The sequence below is a fragment of the Schistocerca americana genome, chromosome 3 (genome assembly GCF_021461395.2).
Source record: "Schistocerca americana isolate TAMUIC-IGC-003095 chromosome 3, iqSchAmer2.1, whole genome shotgun sequence".
Taxonomy (NCBI): domain Eukaryota; kingdom Metazoa; phylum Arthropoda; class Insecta; order Orthoptera; family Acrididae; genus Schistocerca; species Schistocerca americana.
This window is the reverse complement of record NC_060121.1, coordinates 676707300-676727099: the sequence shown is the minus strand read 5'-3', so window position 1 is coordinate 676727099 and position 19800 is coordinate 676707300. Positions and strand designations below refer to the sequence as shown.

General features: G+C 42.0%; 1 protein-coding gene across 1 annotated transcript in view; it reads right to left on the bottom strand.

The window, feature by feature from the left end:
- Window positions 1–19800, bottom strand: part of LOC124606310 (glycine receptor subunit alpha-2-like) — a 629777-nt gene that overhangs the window by 165571 nt on the left and 444406 nt on the right. The window lies entirely within an intron of this gene.

Genomic DNA, 19800 nt, shown 5'->3' with positions numbered 1-19800 from the left:
GCAGTACAGTTGAAGAGGAATGGACATCTCTAAAAAAGGCCATCACAGATGTTGGGAAGGAAAACATAGGTACAACGAAGGTAGTTGCGAAGAAACCATGGGTAACAGAAAAAATACTTCAGTTGATTGATGAAAGGAGGAAGAACAAACATGTTTCGGGAAAATCAGGAATACAGAAATACAAGTCGCTGAGGAATGAAATAAATAGGAAGTGCAGGGAAGCTAAGACGAAATGGCTGCAGGAAAAATGTGAAGACATCGAAAAAGATATGATTGTCGGAAGGACAGCCTCAGCATGCAGCAAAGTCAAAACAACCTTTGGTGACATTAAAAGCAACGGTGGTAAAATTAAGAGTGCAACTGAAATTCCACTGTTAAATGCAGAGGAGAGAGCAGATATGAGGATGAAGATTTGTCTGATGTGATAGAAGAAGAAACAGGAGTCGATTTAGAAGAGATGGGGGATCCAGTATTAGAATCGGAATTTAAAATAGCTTTGGAGGACTTACGGTCAAATAAGGCAGAAGGGATACATAACATTACATCAGAATTTCTAAAATCATTGGGGGAAGTGGCAACAAATCGACTATTCACGTTGGTGTGTAGAATGTATGAGTCTGGTGACATACCATCTGACTTTCGGAAAAGCATTATCCACACAATTCCGAAGACGGCAAGAGCTGACAAGTGTGAGAGTTATCGCACAGTCAGCTTAACAGCTCATGCATCGAAGCTGCTTACAAGAATAATATACAGAAGAATGGAAAAGAAAATTGAGAATGCGCTAGGTGACGATCAGTTTGGCTTTAGGAAAAGTAAAGGGACGAGAGAGGCAATTCTGACGTTACGGCTAACAATGGAAGCAAGGCTAAAGAAAAATCAAGACACTTTCATGGGATTTGTCGACCTGGAAAAAGCGTTCGACAGTATAAAATGGTGCAAGCTGTTCTAGATTCTGAAAAAAGTAGGGGTAAGCTATAGGGAGAGACGGGTCATATACAATATGTACAACAACCAAGAGGGAATAATAAGAGTGGACGATCAAGAACGAAGTGCTCGTATTAAGAAGGGTGTAAGACAAGGCTGTAGCCTTTCGCCCCTACTCTTCAGTCTGTACATGGAGGAAGCAATGACGGAAATAAATGAAAGGTTCAGGAGTGGAATTAAAATACAAGGTGAAAGGATATCAATGATACGATTCGCTGATGACATTGCTATCCTGAGTGAAAGTGAAGAAGAATTAAATGATCTACTGAACGGAATGAATAGTCTAATGAGTACAAAGTATGGTTTGAGAGTAAATCGGAGAAAGACGAAGGTAATGAGAAGTAGTAGAAATGAGAACAGCGAGAAACTTGACATCAGGATTGATGGTCACGAAGTCAATGAAGTTAAGGAATTCTGCTACCTAGGCAGTAAAATAACCAATGACGGACGGAGCAAGGAGGACATCAAAAGCAGACTTGCTATGGCAAAAAAGGCATTTCTGGCCAAGAGAAGTCTACTAATATCAAATACCGGCCTTAATTTGAGGAAGAAATTTCTGAGGATGTACGTCTGGAGTAGAGCATTGTATGGCAGTGAAACATGGACTGTGGGAAAACCGGAACAGAAGAGAATCGAAGCATTTGAGATGTGGTGCTATAGACGAATGATGAAAATTAGGTGGACTGATAAGATAAGGAATGAGGAGGTTCTGCGCAGAATCGGAGAGAAAAGGAATATGTGGAAAACACTGATAAGGAGAAGGGACAGGATAATAGGACATCTGCTAAGACATGAGGGGATGACTTCCATGGTACTAGAGAGAGATGTAGAGGGCAAAAACTGTAGAGGAAGACAGAGATTGGAATATGTCAAGCAAATAATTGAGGACGTAGGTTGCAAGTGCTACTCTGAAATGAAGAGGTTAGCACAGGAAAGGAATTCGTGGCGGGCCGCATCAAACCAGTCAGTAGGCTGATGACGAAAAAAAAGGAAACACTATTAAGTTTGAAGACAAACTCAGTGTGGTTCAACTTTCCAAAAGTAAAGTGTACCAACAGCATGAAGTTTTGAGGGTTTGTTAGTGATTTTACGCACCAACGGGGCAGTATTATTTTGTAAATTACTTGAAGTTAGTGCAGGAAAGCTCTTTAGTGTGCAACAACACAGTGATACCATACAAAGATGCTGTGTGAAGAGGAGTGCTGAAAATGACAGTAGACAAACACGGTTATTTGAGCAGCAGGTCAATGTTCAATTGTGAAATCATTCTCAAGGGTTCGTGTGAGAAGATGGTGCCTTGCAACATCGTATTGGAGAAGTTGAAGAATCCACGCTTGAGACAGTTCTTGGAGAAGTAAACAACACATCCACTTCCAGATGAATCTACTTTGAAACAGAATTATTCATCCGTGCGCTACGAGGAGGTGATCGACAATACACGAATTAGAGTTTCAATCGGAGAGGTCTACAGATGGAACTACCGTCATTGCGAATTTTTTTGGAGTTCAAAATGTTGACGCGACTTGCAAAATTTTCCTCCTAATGTGTGAACCTCTTGAGAACGTGTACAACTTGACAATAGCCATTTTGTTTGACAAGTATATGAAGGCATTGTCGCTGGCTGGTGTGAGCATAGAAAACGTTTTGCTGCTTTTGGTCCTTCATACAACGTCAGAGCAATCAAGGGGCTTCAGATTCTCTACCTCAGTATGGCATACATGACCTGCATTGCACATGCGTTACACAGAGTTCCAGATTATGTGCGATGAAATTACCCTGATGGGGACAAATTAGTTTCCTGTGGCAAGACAATTTTTTGCGAGCTTCAAAGTGATGAATTAAGTGCTATCAAATATGAGAAACAGATCTTTACAGATACCTTGCCAGGACACGTGTCATGCATCAACGCCAACTTTTCAGCGCCATCAAAAGCCGTCACATGACTAAAAGCGTCTCGTACTCAACAGGATATTGTGCAACATGTGTAGAGTAAATGGAATCGACTTTGTGGTCAGGTGGCTGACAAAGTAAACAACAAATAGCCAAGTGTTATCCAGCGGAATCTTGGGTATTCTACATTGTGTGAAATTACTGATAGTCTTTCTGGGAATGCCATAACGATGAAGACAAGTAACCAAAGCTTGCTTGCAGTGACCTAGCCGCCTTCAAATAATCTCCTGTGGCGTACTATTGTGCTGACAGGAGCTTTTGAAGTTACAAACTATTCTCAGCGACAACCGTGGATCTTTGGAAGTGTAAAACAAGAAAGTATAGTGATCCAGTGCAGCTCTGTAGAAGTTGAAGTTTGACAGAACATGTTGACTAATTTGGATTACTTTAAAGAGATGGTGCGCAGCAGCTAAAACATGGTTCTCTTGTGTGGAAAGGTATTATTGTTTTCACTGTACTTAGTGTTTCTTTCCGACACATGCAGCTTTTTCAAAACAAGTGCTAGTTAGTGTCAAACACGCCAGAAAGTGCATACTATATTTACAATAGATTTAGACAGAAGTTTTGTATTGCATGTTGTACAAAAAATATTTACAAGAATGTTTTACATACACTTTTATAAATTTATATTTTATTTCTTATGTTTTGGACCATTAAACCCTACTGATTACATATACATGTGACTATTCTTCACTGACGGTGCGTTTTCTCTCGTATCTAGCTACTCTTTCCAACTTCTTCAGTGCCTTTTCAACTTTTTCAGTCGTGTGACTTTCATTATTAAGATATTAGTTTCTCTTATCAAAATTTGATTCATGGTGTAGTCGATTCTTATTTAAGTATTGTTGTAATAACCCTTTTATCCCTTAACCCATTATCACACCTGATCTACTCTGATGAGATTGTGGAGAACGTTTCCAATAGCACCGTAAACACAGATTTCAGATTCTCATCTGTTTCAAATGGCCACCAAAACCGGCATGTGATGGGTGACCCGTTGGGATTGTATTGTTTCCATTGTTGCGGCTAATAATAAAAAAACAATACGTGAATCAGTCATTTTAGAAACAGCGTAACTCCGTAAAGCAATATTTTTCGGGAAACAAAAAAATTAACTATTTTTAAAGGAAGTTGAACAAATATCAAAAGTTGGTTCGTCCTTTTTAAAAAGTATAGTTAGGTGAGTAATTTAATATGCAATATAATCTCCAGCCCCTAGTAGGCTCAGGCAAAAGAGATCAAAGTGATTTCAGTTACGTTGTTTTTTTTTAAATTAACTTAAAAACTTGTGAAAATTTGTCACCGAAACTTGCTACTGTAATCGGCTTAATAATAATTTTATTTTGAGAAGCTAAGAAACATATCAAAACTGATTTATACAGCGAACTTACACAAACGTATGACATTAGAAATGTATTTATTTTAACATTAACAGTAATTTGAGCCATTTTATATTTTTTTAAACTATGAAACAAAAATGTAAAATGTAAATGTCGTGTGAATAGGGCCTCCCGTCGGGTAGACCGTTCGCCGGGTGCAAGTCTTCCGATTTTACGCCACTTCGGAGACTTGCACGTCGATGGGGATGAAGTGATGATGATTAGGACAACACAACACCCAGTCCCTGAGCGGAGAAAATCTCCGACCAAGTTGGGAATCGAATCCGGGCCCTTAGGATTGACATTCTTTCGCGCTGACCACTCAGCTTACCGGGAGCGGACGCGAAACAAAAATAACTTTATAATGTTTTGGCTTGGCAATGTAAATGCAAAACAGTCACTTCAGGAATACACTGCAAGATCATCTTCAGGTCAGCATACGTAGCTTCAGTGATTGACAGCTATCTGTTGTATGCCCTAGTCTGCGGTAAATAGACATTTCGCTTCCCAGTAATGCTAAGGATGAATGTATGTCCCCTGCTGTGTTGATGGACGGTGGTGCAACTACTGCCGCTGGATGCTGAGATGAGACTTGAAGTGCCTCAGTGCTGACATCCGAAATGCAGTACGTTTGTCTCTTAAAAGATTTCGCGTTCGAGTGAATTTGCTAATTTCTTATGTAGAGGAGGTCACCAATCCTTGAAATAAGTTACAACTTCCACGCCTACCATACTAACCACAAGCTTCCTAGTGAGTCTATTATATCACATACTTCTTTTGACAAAAGCCTCTAAGAACATCAAAATCACATCATTGGGGAGAAAAGAATGTTCTCCCAGGAGAACGAAATGCTGTATTTTATTAAACATCTGTTTCTACAAGAGCCACTGGAAACCTTACTAAAATGTGATTTCTGTTATGACAAGCACAGTTCTCACTAAAGAGGTGTTGTTCCTTCGCATCCTTCGGAATGGAATTATCTATGTAATGCAGATGACAAGAAGTTACTTCATTTGGTCCTTTGTTACTCTGGGTTTTATCATTGTGGTGAAAATGACTTTCTGCTGGTTTTCCATTACGAATTTCAAACTCGTTGGGGAACAACAGTCGAAGACCAAACAACTCTTACACCTGCATATTACGCAGTGAAATATTCTGCATGTAGTCAAATGTTATAACAGCCGGATCATCACTTTCTTTGCCCAGATTTGTTGAAGCTAGAAGTGTGTTGTAAAACTTTTCAGCCCTTCTTTTGTGGATCATTAATTATGCTTCACCACTTTCTTTGCCTCTCGTCAAGGAATGGAGGCTTCAGTTTCTATTCCAGAACTTCGTATTTACAGCAGAAATCAACCTGAGGTCTCTTACAGCTGAGGTGAAAATTGCCTTTGATGTAATTAGCATAGTACGGATATGTAATGTCTATGTCAGGTTGTTTCCCTTTAAACATTTAACACATGATTATCACATTTAACTTTGCATCAAGGTTATTTTTTACCTTGGACAAATAGTGAGGCCGTTTTCTTGCAAAAAAAAAAAAAAAAAAAAAAAAAAAAAACTCAATACGTTGATGAATGAGCATCTCAATTTCGGAAGGCTTTGGATTTCGTGTGGATTTTTTTCCTCTGAAATCAGCTGGATACTTATCGGCTATCAACAGTTCTCTTAGACGACGAAGCCTACTGTCACCCTTAAGACCATGGGAAGCGATAAAAACACTCTGGCAGACGTCTTTCGTTTCATCATTGAGTATTATGAATTACTTAAGACTGTGACTACGCTTAATGGGCGACACATTTTTAGACTGAAAAGGTTTTTGTACTTTGCTACAGGCGATGAGACCTTGCAAGCATATATATCCTGTTCTTCCTTGCTCTTGAAATTATTACATTCATCTAACAAAATATGTCAACATTAGCAAAACATGTTTTCTTACAATTGCATTTCTCACACGTTTTTCTTTCCGGAATTCTTTTCCCTGCATAGTATATATATTATCTTCCTTGAACACGCGGTCTGTAAGTTACCTCACTCTTCTATTGAGCTTTCACATATCTTTAAAATAAAGCTGCTGTCAACCGTCATCTAGGAGTCGCATAAGATAACCAAGACCAAGAATTTTCAGTTATGTCTAAAAGACAATCACCTCTTCAGCAGCGACAAACCCCAGATCACACAGCACTGCGAACAGAATCAATAATGCTCCCGCGTTAAGATTAGTAACACCAGAACTCCAGCAGCTACGTTCGGTCTATAACTAACACAAACACAGGTAGACGGAAAGTACAGAACGCTACGGCTATCCTTAAAGAAGGACAGGACATAAATATCTCATTTTGCATGAAATGTGGAGGTACATTGTTTCTAAAATGGCTGATTCACTTAGATATTAATGTTGAACTGTGGCGCATGTTGTTAGACCAGAATAGATACAACAAATGAGGTGGTTAACGCTGGCTGCATCTGTGGCGTTGAGTAATCAACACTTGCCACTTGTTTGGCTCCCATGTGATCACTGAGGTGAGGGCTGGTGAGCGCCGACAGTTCACACTTCATTGGAGATATTACACAACGTGGCTACCTCAAGGTGCCTCACATGACGCAGTCAATAGCAGTAACGTCTGAGGCATTAGCTGCGAGTCTATTGTAGAAGACTTTGGCGACTACGGGAAGCTCTGTGTACCTCTACCTATACATGTATCTATCTGCTTGGGACATAACTCTTGTTGCCATCACAAATTAACTACACCTGAAGCGAAACGTGTGTACCACCAGACAGCTGATAATATTCAGTTTGGAAAATAGTCTTCCAAGAACGACAGTGTTGAATAAATAATCGAGCTGTTACAGAAGATATATTGTCTTACTTCATGTGTTCATTCTACTGAAACTTGTTGACGGATCATTTAAGGATTCAAATTATTACTGTGAAAAGAGCTTCCCGATACACCCCAGGATCTCCTTCATCGTGGCCGGCCGTCGTGGCCGAGGGGTTCTAGGCGCTTCAGTCTGGAACCGCGCGACCACTACGGTCGCAGGTTCTAATCCTGCCTCGGGCATGGATGTGTGTGATGTCCTTACGTTAGTTAGGTTTAAGTAGTTCTAATTTCTAGGGGACTGATGACCTCAGATGTTAAGTCCCATAGTGCTCAGAGACATTTGAACCATTTGAATCCTTCATCGTGAAAGTGGTTTATAAACCGAACGAATCTTGTAGAAGCCTCTACACCTCTGCAAGCAAGCCATTGTCAAAAGGAGAAAATATTTTTCAAACAATATTTACAAAGCTTCACAACGCCCCAACGTCAGCAAAGGACGTTGCCTGTTGCAGGAATTTAGTAAGGTTGTACACAGGAAAGATAAGAGATGAAAGGGAAGAAGAAGGTGTTATAAACATTAGAGGCACACTACAGTCATTACATGTGGACCAGCAGAAACAGCCGCATATATAGTCACCTTCAACAGTTCCTGTTCCCAAAACACGTACGTTAACGGTGATGTCTTCCTCGTGATGTGACCCTGTGGGTCGAATAGGGTAAAGTGTTTTAAATGTCAAAATTGTAGCATAAAATGCAAAGGACAGAGAACTTGTATTAAGGATAGGAGAATGGCACATCGGCTTGGAACACAGCATTTGTTGACACCACTTTATTCGATTGCGTCTACCAGGTCTTAAGGAAACACATATGAATAACCAAAATAGTGCCACGTCTTCCACATAGGCGAAAAATTGGAAATAAGCCTACGTATCCGGAACAAGTTATCAGTTTAATATAGCAAACTCGCAGGCCCAGAAATGCTAGACTGAGACAATTGGACCTAACATGAGTCTGACACTTAGGAGGATCCTTTGTTAGGAGATACTATAGAGGTCAGAGTAAGTAAAACAAGAAGATCCTCATACAAACTGCCGAACGCTGGTGGCAGAAAGCAAAAGACATAGGGAAGTCTCAACCCTAAAATGCTTCACTTAATGTAGTGTAACGTTCATGGATTTAATCTTCATGCGGAGGAGTAATGACACTTGGTGCAAAAGAGACAGATGCACGCTAATTCCATGAAAGCCGCTCTGACTGGACTGGTAAGCCTACTCAAATAGATTTTAGCGTCTACAGAAACGATCACCTTACTGAAGTCAGGGGAAGATTCACCACAGTAACAGAGGAAAGAACAACCTCCAGCAGTATTTACATGTTACCTATACAACGGTTAGTATAATAGTTTCCTTATATGAATATCAAGTCGAGTTTATCATATATTTTCTGTTCTTTTTCTGGTTCGGTTAGGTAGCTGCCTCGTAATTAACTGTTGTTTTAAGCAACAGAAAACGGTGAAGGAAGGGGGGCCGTGGCTGTTCTCTGACGACACAGGACACTTAGGGGGTTAATCAATGTTCTGAACCAGTTAACGATGCATTAGTTTCCAGTGACAGGCTTCATACTGTTGCCATAAGCCGCATTGGCGTTGGGACACCAGCAGCGAAATCTGTGACAAATATCGTGCTGCTGAAATCTCTGGTAAATTCTATCTCATCATATGTTTCAATGGGAAACATCTGCATGGTTTTTGCCCACACAGGAGTGAGTTCACATATCTCTGGGAAAGACGTAGATGTGGAAACTGTCAGCCTAGCTGTTCCTTTACGCTTCAGCGACAGGCACGAATTTGTCCACAATGCTGATAGTACATCTTTGTCACCACGGGATGTCTCCTTTGTAGAGGTATTTTCGGATTTCCCTGCGGGAAAAAGCTTAAGGAGAAGAACAACCCCGTCCCCAGCTCTGGTCGTGCGGTAGCGTTCTCGCTTCCCACACCCGGGTTCCCGGGTTCGATTCCCGGCGGGGTAAGGGATTTTCTCTGTCTCGTGACGATTGGGTGTTATGTGCTGTCCTTAGGTTAGTTAGGTTTAAGTAGTTCTAAGTTCTAGGGGACTGATGACCATAGATGTTAACTCCCATAGTGCTCAGAGCCATTTGAAGAACAACTGGTAGCTCCAATATTAAGCGGTTATTGGAGACACTTATATGGCCAGCATGCACTCACTGCACCGAGATGTGGATGCGGCTCTGCCAGAGTGTTTCGAAATAAATGAGTGCAGTAGCCCCCATAGGCAACCGGGCACTCACAGGCACAGGAGGAAGGGGTCGGAAAACAACAGAAGCGAGACAGGAGGCCTGAGCGTACACGAGCGTACTGACTGGCCGAGTGCACGCGGGTGGGGGCTATCAATGACCCACACATGTGCAATAGAGTGCAGTAGGATGGCCTCGTAGGCACAACGCACTAGCTGCCACGGCCTGTGAGGTACCAGTGTGCTGCCATTTGAAGACTTAGTCCTGTAGGGTAGCGTTGGAACAGTCCGATTCAGATGTTTAGATGAAATAGAGAAGACAGGTCGTCTCACACGGATAGTGTGAACATGGCTAACTATTATCAACATCGCACTGAGAGTCGATCGTCGCTCTCTGGTTTAGAGCTGAGTATAGTGTTTAAACACAGACTATTCTGTGTTGACCTCGGGTGCCGATTCTTCAAGCCCTGATAATCAAGATCATACATTTGGAGGTCAGGATTTCTCTACACGCAGTAATCTGGAATTTTTCATCGTACACAAACTCTTTTACATTCTTTTTCTGAGGACAAATGGCTAATAGCAAGTTATCTGCTTTAAACAGAGAATGATCTGCAACGCCATTCTCGGAAAAATCTTTAGTGAGTTTCTGTAAAGAATATTAGAAGGAAACCTTCTTTCTTGTAGCTCAACGTTGATACCAATCGACCGCAAAAAAGGTTATTCGAGTTTTCAGAAAGGGTCCTAGGACTGTTGCACAAGTTGTTTATAATCAAAATTCCAGTTTCAAAACGCTGTAGAAAGAGAACCACTGTTCAGAATGACGTCAAATGTGAACAGAATATTATTCACTTACGTTTTGTGCCAGCCTCACGACAATTAGAAACCGATGTCATTTCGGTTTTCCTGCTGTGTTTGCCTCATGACAATTAAAAACCCATCTCAGTTAGCTTTTTATGCTGTTTTCCACCTCGGGACAATTAAAAACCGATTTTTCGCATCCGATGGGGCACAACTTTACCGTGGTGAATGAGCTTACGTAACTAACAGTGAAACAACTGTTAGCTGCCCAACTTGTGCTGTCATCCACATTGTACAATATAGGTGGAGTAATGTGTTACTCAAACCAAAGCCGTCGTATTGATTTTATTGTGTCATTTGCACCCGACCTTATTTACGTTAAGATGCTCACTATTGGTAATTTTTTTATCTTTTTTCTTGGTTTTATGACGTTTGCCCCTGTGTCAATAATATGAGGCTCAAATTTGATATTCTGCAGTGGTTCCCTTTCTAAAGCGTTTTCCTTTTTGAAACTGAAACTTTAATTAAGGAGACCCTGTACGTAATTATCGGCCTTTATCCTTGATGTCAGACAGCTGCAGATTTGTGGATTATATTTTATTGTCACGTATTATGACTTTTATGTAGTCAGAAATCTTCTTCTATAAAAATCAACCTTGCGAAATTCGACTTGTTCTTCCATGAGATCAATATGGTCGCAGACCTACTTAATATCTTGTTCCTCTTTTTCGGGATGCATTCTGTTTATTCCGCACTGCCGTTTAATAAAACAAACTAAGAGATTGCAAATTTTCGTACTACATATCTTACTGGATTTAATACTTTCTTACAGAATACAAAACCTGGTTTCTAGATTGGACAAAGCTAACTTACGTAAAATTTTTTTTCTGGAGTACCCGAAAGTATTATTGTAGAACCGTCATTATTTACAACGCATCTTAATGATAAAGTGAATAACATCCAAAGCTACGTGAGGCTATTCACGGGCAATGGTGCTATATACAAGGAGGTTTCTATGCAAGAAGACTGTAGTGAAATGCAGGAAAACCTAAAGAGGTTTGACAGTTGACGCAGGGATTGGCAGTGGGATATTAGGTTGCTTCTAAATAGTCGAAATCTTCCATTTCTGTTCGATTTTGCTATTGCTAATAATCAACGGCAGCAGCAACAACCGTGAATAACCTTCTGCAGCGACCGAAAGTGAAACCATCACAAAGCTAATTTTAGGGAAAATGGGTTTCAGGCTGAGATCTGTTAGCTGAATCTAAAAGAAATTTAATTCATACACACAAGACGTGCTTTACTAAACACTAGTCTGTCAGATTCTTGAGTTTTAGACATCAGTTAAGATTAGTAGAAGAAAGAGGTAGAGAAAATGGAACGAGGAGCGGAACAGGGATGTGGGAAATTACAGTGCCCAGTAACAATCTCAACCACGCACCGTAACGTAGATGCAGACGCAAAAGTGGCATCGTCATCTTCATAAACGAAATACACAACAGATCATCTGTCTGCTTCAACAACAAATTACGAGTTGTTGGTACTATGGTGCATCTCGTGAAGAAAGTGGTGTAACAGGCAGTGGTTGATGATCGGCAACCGAGTCATACATTACAAACATGGACTCAACTACCAGAAAGACCTCTATGCGAAGGAAGAATGTTCAGATACGCAATCAGAAAGGGAAACTGGACACCGTACACCACCTGATTTTGGCTGAATGTGGGAATACCTTTCAGGATGCATTGAGACTTTCTTAGTGCATTCGCCATCGCTGCCAGTATATCCACTTCATGGTCTCCAGGAAAGCTGAGAAGACAAATTCTCTCTTGTTTGAAGAATAAGCGCCGTTCTGCAATTAGTAATGAGAATATGCCTTTGTGTAGGCTGAGGTATAGATCGCCTGGTCATAACTTTCAACCGAACGTAAGACACTGGACTGGCATATAGTCGAATGGCGGGGTGGAAATTGACAATTTGTGATAATTTCCTAGGCTCACATACTAATTAATCTAACTTAAACTAACTTACGCTAAGAATAACACACGCACCAAAGTCCGAGGGAGGACTCGAACCTCCGACGGGGTCAGCCGTGCGAACCGTGGCAAGACGCCCTAGACACAGTGGCTACCCCTCGCGGCAACGTCGGGATCTTGAATGATACAGTGTATTTCCTTTCCTGGACCTCCATTGTCAAAGCCTGTGTTTCGATTTTGACAGTCTCGTCGTAACTTGGACGTTAACATCTGATTTTCTTTCCTTTCCTACGAACCTCGCAACACTTGCTTCGCTGAGTCTAAAGTGCCGTTGTACTTTGAAAGACAGTAAAAAGACACTGTGGCACCAGTCTCTAATTCCACTTACCTTTCAACAAAACAATCCATGTAATTGAAGCTATACTACTGGCCATTAAAATTGCTACACCAAGAAGAAATGCAGATGATGAACGGCTATTCATTGGACAAATATATTATACTAGAACTGACATGTGATCACATTTTCACGCAATTTGGATGCATAGATCCTGAGAAATTAGTACCCAGAACAACCACCTCTGGCCGTAATAACGGCCTGGATACGCTTGGGCATTGAGTCAAACAGAGCTTGGATGGCGTGTACAGGTACAGCTGCCCATGCAACTTCAACACGATACCACAGTTCATCAAGAGTAGCGACTGCGTATTGTGACGGGCCAGTTGCTCGGCCACCATTGACCAGACGTTTTCAATTGGTGAGAGATCTGGAGAATGTGCTGGCCAGGGCAGCAGTCGAACATTTTCTGTATCCAGAAAGGATCCTACAGGACCTGCAACATGCGGTCGTGCATAATCCTGCTGAAATGTAGGGTTTCACAGGGATCGAATGAAGGGTAGAGCCACGGGTCGTAACACATCTCAAATGTAACGTCCACTGTTCAAAGTGCCGTCAATGCGAACAGGAGCTGACCGAGACGTGTAACCAATGCCGTCTCATACGATCACGCCGGGTGATACGCCAATATGGCGATGACGAATACACGCTTCCAATTTGCGTTCACATTGATGTCGCCAAACACGGATGCGACCATCATGATGCTGTAAACAGAACCTGGATTCATCCAAAAACAATGACGTTTTGCCATTCGTGCAACCAGGTTCGTCGTTGAGTACACCATCGCCGGCGCTCCTGTCCGTGATGCAGCGTCAAGGGTAACCGCAGCCATGGTCTCCGAGCTGATAGTCCATGCAGCTGCAAACGTCGTCGAACTGTTAGTGCAGATGGTTGTTGTCTTGCAAACGTCTCCATCTGTTGACTCAGGGATCGAGGCAAGGCTGCACGATCCGTTACAGCCATGCGGATAAGATGGCTGTCATCTCGACTGCTAGTGATACGAGGCCGTTGGGATCCAACACGGCGTTCCGTATTACCCTCCTGAACCCACCGATTCCATATTACGCTAACAGTCATTGGATCTCGACCAACACGAGCAGCAACGTCGTGATACGATAAACTTCAATCGCGATAGGCTACAATACGACCCTTATCAAAGTCGGAAACGTGAAGGTACGCATTTCTCCTCCCTATATGTGGCATCACAACAACGTTTCACCAGGCAACGCCGGTCAACTGCTGTTTTTGTATGAGAAATCGGTTGGAAACTTTCCATGTATCAGCACGTTGTATGTGTCGCCACCAGGGCCAACCTTGTGTGAACGTTCTGAAAAACAAATCATTTGCATATCACAGCATCTTCTTCCTGTCGGTAATTTTCGCGTCTGTAGAACATCTTCGTAGTGTAGCAATTTTAATGGCCAGTAGTGTAATTGGAGAATTTGAGTGTGAGCTGGAACCTGGCGTACGAACGCTGCGACGAAGAATGGAAGTCTTCTGATTAATACGACAGAAACTGCACATATCACGGTGGAGGACATCGATGTAAACACCAGTACCGCAGTACGAGGGACGGCTTCGCAGACTGGCAAGTGATTAAAGAGGAGGCTGTTTGCGATTAGATTTCCATCAGGCACGAACAATAAATAGTCCCTCTACTACGTGGGAACTGAGATGGGGCCCGCATCTCGTGGTCGTGCGGTAGCGTTCTCGCCTCCCACTCCCGGGTTCCCGGGTTCGATTCCCGGCGGGGTCAGGGATTTTCTCTGCCTCGTGATGGCTGGGTGTTGTGCGCTGTCCTTAGGTTAGTTAGGTTTAAGTAGTTCTAAGTTCTAGGGGACTGACGACCATAGCTGTTAAGTCCCATAGTGCTCAGAGCCATTTGAACCATTTTTGACTGAGATGGGCATGTTCTGCTTCGTCTTACAAGGCAATTTGTGAAAACGAATCCAGTTACATCATACTGCGTCATCTAGTAAGATATGTTAAGGAAACCTTCCTCGTATTAGCACAAAGTAGCAAGAGAATGTTTTAACTAATCGCGAAAGGATGTAATTTTCTTTTTTAATGCCTCGAAAAGACTATAAACACGCAACCAGAAGTTTTATTGTTGTTCTCACTGGCCTCATCACAAAGATCTTGCGGTATGTGGTCAAATGTCATCGGTTGCGATATTAGTATCATAGACTATCGCTAGACGCTTTTAGAAGCAGCTATACAGGAGTCATTCCTATACGAGCAACACTTTGCAAAGGCCGAAGAACCAACAATAATAAGCAAAATGACTACGCAGGGGGTAATGGAAACCACAGCATTAAATACACAACGTTTATCTACAGAACTTCCGGTCATCCAAAATTAATTTCTGAACTGGGAATAGGTTTAAGTAATAGTCTATGGAAATTTCACAATGCTACAAACGTTTCATCGTATGTGTCGCTTTCATTTTTATTCAGTCACATCTCATTCGTACTTTTACGCAGGGTGGAGTTTATTCAACAGTTTTTTCAATCTGATTACATTTTCGTGTTTAACATGTCATCTGTTTTCAGCATCTGGTTCACTATATATGCAACGCAGTTGCATAGTAAAGAGTGCAGAATGTAATGAGGATAGCCGGCCGAAGTGGCCGCGCGGTTCTGGCGCTGCCGTCTGGAACCGCGAGACCGCTACGGTCGCGGGTTCGAATCCTGCCTCGGGCATGGATGTGTGTGATGTCCTTAGGTTAGTTATGTTTAACTAGTTCTAAGTTCTAGGGGACTAATGACCTCAGCAGTTGAGTCCCATAGTGCTCAGAGACATTTGAACCATTTGTAATGAGGATATGTGAAACACGAACTATAGATGTGTGTGTGTGTGTGTGTGTGTGTGTGTGTGTGTGTGTGTGTGTGTGTGTGTGTTTATGGAGAGAGGGAGGGAGGCGGAATATGAGAACTGCGACACGTGTAAATGATTGGAAAAATTGTGCAATGATACTATCTCACAACTGAATGAACAGACGGTATACTGAAGCATGTTCAAGCTTGAGACAAGACATCTTTTCAAGTCCTTGTTTGCTGTCTGTAACGCCACTTCATGTTAGTTTTACGAGAGTACTTTTCCGAATTTACGTGAACCCATATAAAATTAGACAACAGACAGTAAGTGGGTTGTATGTTTATTTTTCTTTAGCAGCAGATACAAGGCGATTCAGGAAATGTATCACATAATTTGTGAAAAGATTCCATATGCGAAAATAAACCGCGGATTCCATTGAACATATGTCCTCTGTGGTGGACAGAATACTGGTGGGACAGGATAGATGGCTGATTCATCCTGCAAGAGGTGTTCGGGGCTCCCCAACAAACGTCAGCACTGTGACAGCGCATCGAGGCTACAGCTGCAAGCATACCCAGTGTGCAACCGTGGTTTGGATCAGTGAGCATTCGTGATGCCGTGCGCGGGTCGTACTTGAGTGTTATTTCATTGAGCAAGTCCATTGTATACATGAATAACAATATGCCACATACGTTCATCCGCGCAGAATACGCAAACTTGTCGTTTGTGTATGGGCACTGTAATGGCGTGCCTGTGTGGCTGTGACAGAATATCAGAGATATTTCCCTGATCGATGAACCCGGTGTGATAGGGAGTTTCGCAGGGTTTCCAAACATTGTGTGAATCTGTAGCACTATCCAATGTACATGTAATATCAGAACATGAGGCCGTCCAGTGAGCTAAAGAAAGGGGAGACATTATTGCAATGGAACAACGGAGTCCCACCACCAGTACACGGACAGTAGCCGTCAGCTCGATATTCCACAAAAGCGAGTGTGGCGTATGTTACATTCCGAGAGCTTGTACCCATGGCTCTGAGCACTATGGGACTTAACGTCTGCCGGCCGCGGTGGTCTAGCGGTTCTAGGCGCTCAGTCCGGAACCGCGGGACTGCTACGGTCGCAGGTTCGAACCCTGCCTCGGGCATGGATGTGTGTGATGTCCTTAGGTTAGTTAGGTTTAAGTAGTTCTAAGTTCTAGGGGACTGATGACCACAGATGTTAAGTCCCATAGTGCTCAGAGCCATTTGAACCATTTTTGAACTTAGCGTATGAGGTCATCTGTCCCCTTGCTTAGAACTACTTAAACCTAACTAACCTAAGGACATCACACACATCCATGCCCGAGGCAGGATTCGAACCTGCGATCGTAGTAGTCACGCGGTTCCGTACTGTAGCGCCTAGAACCGCTCGGCCACCCCTGCCGCTTGAACCCATTCCATGTAGAGCTCGTACAACATCTACATCCAGATCACTCAGTAAGGAGACAAATTTGGGAATCGTTGGCTGTACACAGAGACGTTGTGCAATACAGTTTATAATCACATGACGCTATTTGTACACGCAATAGTATCGTGGGCACCAGCAACTCTTATAATTGGGCGATGGAGAACGCATATGCGACTAGGAAAGAAGGTTCTAAGTTAGGTTCCCAGAGAACGTATGGCGTGGTATGACTGATGATACGATGTTAGAGCCTGTGTTCCTGTCAAATATCATGACAGCATCGGCATATGCAAATTTCATGATAGAAGTATTGCATACATTTTTGGAAGACTTGACAATAGAGCAACGATGAAAAATGTGCCTGCAACATGATGGATCACTGATTCACCGTACCAAGCAAGTTTCCCAATATCTGAATAATACATTTCTTCAACGGTGGATTGACTGTGACAGAATCATTAAATGGCCTTCCACATCACCCACCTCACCCCATTATACTATTATTTATTTCAAGATGTAAATAGCCCTCCGATCCCTGTATTTTACCCGGCTACTTTCACAGTTTCAGAATATTCCAGAAAACGCTGTCAAGAGCATTCTCTAAGCCTACAAATTCTAAGATAAGTCGTAGATTCAGTAATGTCTCGCGTGTTTCTACATTTCTCTGGAATCAAAACCGATGTTTTCCGAGGTCGGATACTACCAGTTTTTTCCTTCTTGCATAAAGAATTCGTTTTAGTATTTTGGAACAATGACTTATTTAACTGATGGTTGAGTCATTTTCACACCAGCCACCAACTGCTTTCTTTGAAATTGGAATTGCTGCATTACAAGGTATTTCACCTATCTCATAATCTTGCACACCAGAGCTCTGTCAAATTCTTCTCGCAGTATCATATCTTCCATCTCATCTTCATCTACGTCCACTTCCATTTCTGTATCACTGCCTTCACGTTCATTTCCCTTGCACAGACCCCTAATAAAGTCCTTCCACGTTTCAGCTTTCCCCTCTTTGCTTAAGACCGCTTTTCCATCTGAGCTCTCGATATTCATACAGCTGCTTCTCTTTTCCCCAAAAGCCTTTGTAATTTTCCTTACCCCCTAGTAAAAAATGCTTCTAAATCCTTGGATCTGACTTCTAGTCGTTCCTGCTTAGCAATTTTTGCATTTCCTTTCATACGATTTTGCAACGTTTGTATGCCCTTCGTTTGCTGTATTTTATATATTCCCTTTTCATCAATTAAATTCATTATGATTTTTTTTCCATATGTGATCCTCTTGTTCCTTTACTATTCCATCTCTTAACGCTACCCATTCGTCTCCTTCAGTATTCATTTCGGCTATTCCAGTCAACCGTGTCCTAATCCTCTCTCTGAAACCTTCAGCAACATCTGGTTCTTTTAACTTATTCAGCTCCCATCTGCTCATTCTCTACTCTTCTCCGGTTTCTTAAGTTTAAATATACAGCTCAGTACCAGTAAATTGTGGTCAGAGCCAACATCTGAGTCTACAAATGACTTACAATTCAAAATCTCGTTCCTAAATCTCTGACTCACTATTATACAATCATTCTGAAACATTCCGGTGTCTTCAGGTATCTTCCAAATATGCAGCCTTCTCTTATGTGTTAGCGATGAATAAATTACACTCTGTGCAAAATTCTGCCTGATGGTTTCTTCTGAAGTTCGTTTAGCCCATTCCATAGTCACCTACTATTTTTCCTTCTCTTCGTTTTCCTGCTATTGAATTCCAGTCCCACATCAGAATTAAATTTTCGTCTCAACTATCTAAATAATTTCTTTTATATCATACATTTCTTCAATGTTTTCATCATCTGCGGAGCTAGTTGGCACGTATACTTGGTCTGCTGTGGTAAATGTGGGCTTCGTGTCTATCTTGGCTACGATAATGCGTTCACTATACTGTTCGTCGTAGCTTACCCCCATTCCTATTTTCTTATTCATTATTAAACCTAGTCCTCCATTACCGACAGTTGACTTTGTATATATAACCATGTATTCACCTGGCCAGAAGTCCTGCTCCTCCTGGCACCGAACTTCAGTAATTCCCACAATGTGTAACTTCACTCTGTCCATCTCCCTTTTTAAATTTTCTAACCTATCTGTCCGATCAAGGGATCTAACATTCCACGCTCCGATCTGTGAAACACCAGTTTTGTTTCTCCTGATGACGACATGCTCCTGAGTAGTCCCTTACCGGAGTTCTGAATAGGGGACTATTTTACCTACGGAATGTCTTACTCAAGAGGATGCCATCATCATTTAACCGTACAGTAGAATTGCATGACCTCGGGAGGATTTATGGCTGTACTTCCCCTCGGTTTCAGCCGTTTGCACTACTACCACAGCAAGGCCATTTTGGTTAATGTTACAAGGCCATATCAGTCAGTCATCCACGCTGTTGTCCCTGAAACTACTGGAAAGGCTGCTGCCCCTTTTCAGGAACCAGGCTTTTGTCTGGCTTCTCAACAGTTACACCTCCGTTGTGGTTGCACCTACAGTGCGGCTATCCGTATCGCTGAGGCACGCAAGCCACCCCACCGACCGTGGTGTCCATGGTTCGTGGAAGGTTCAGTACATCATGATTTAATAAAATCTCGGTCCTTTCCGCTCTCTAATGACGACTTATGCGCCTGACTTTCATCATAATATTAAATTTCTGGTGAAAGTTTTTATCCGTCGCGGCAGGTTTTCAGCTTTAACATTAGGACAATGAATCTTTTATTCCAAGACATTATTACACTCCTCTCTTCATCAATGTGATGTGTTCCACCTTTATAACAATTAATACTCAAAAAATTCACTTTATTGTGTTTATTTTGTTCGAGGGATACATTAGAATAAGTACTTGACCGATCTTGTAAGTACAAACTTTATTTAGCACACACCTGTTTAACCACTTTTCAGAAAACATAGTCAAGTTACGGTTTTCGAGAGGAGGACTACAATAAGGACTGAGA